The sequence below is a fragment of the Populus euphratica genome, unplaced genomic scaffold (genome assembly GCF_000495115.2).
Source record: "Populus euphratica unplaced genomic scaffold, PopEup_1.0 scaffold330.1, whole genome shotgun sequence".
Taxonomy (NCBI): Eukaryota; Viridiplantae; Streptophyta; class Magnoliopsida; order Malpighiales; family Salicaceae; genus Populus; species Populus euphratica.
Genome location: NW_011500217.1, coordinates 91,276 through 92,155, shown reverse-complemented (window position 1 = coordinate 92,155; position 880 = coordinate 91,276).

Below are 880 nucleotides of genomic sequence, written 5' to 3'. Positions count from 1 at the left end.
ATTTGGACTTCTAGAACTCTAGATATAGGCCAAACTCTTAATAGTGCGCGGACTATAGGACAGATTTAGACTTCTTTATTGTTCCTACAATTTGGTCTTGAAAATGACCTTTTTAAATCTTGGGCTCTATATGAAAGTTATAGGTCTATATATTACCTTTGCATACATGTAAAGGAGACCTAAATATGAGATCTACTGTTCTGGTTTAGATTGCATCGGCATCTCATTTCTAACTTTGGCCATCTTTTTGTCCTTTCAATTTGAGTTCTTAAATTTATCAATCAATCCTTTCATTTATGTGATAGACCTACATTTAAAATGAACATTTACCATAAATTAAAGGTATCTTATATTATTAAATATGTTATTATAAAACATGTTTTAGTTAAGGAGTTATTGATATTGGAACCACTTGAATACATGAAAATTATAGGAAATTATCTCATCTTTCCAAAAAAAAAAAAATAAAGTCATTTGGACTTCTAGAACTCTAAATATAGGCCAAAGTCTTAAAAGTGCATGGGCTGTAGGACAGATTTGGACTTCTTTATTATTGCTATAATTTGGACTTGAAAATGACTTTTTTAAATCTTGGGCTCCATATGAAAGTTTTAGGTCTATATCTTACCTTTGCATCCATATAAATTAGACCTAAATCCAAGATGTACAGCTCTAGATATGACCCAATTACTGAATAGTGTTACGGTTTGTACTGCACCGACATCTCTTTTCTAAGTTTGGTCATCTCTTTGTCCATCCAATTTTAGTTCTTAAACTCATCAATCAATCCTTTCGTTTATGTGATAGACCTGCAATTAAAATGAACATTTACCATAAATTAAAGGTATCTTATATTATTAGATATATTATTATAAAACAT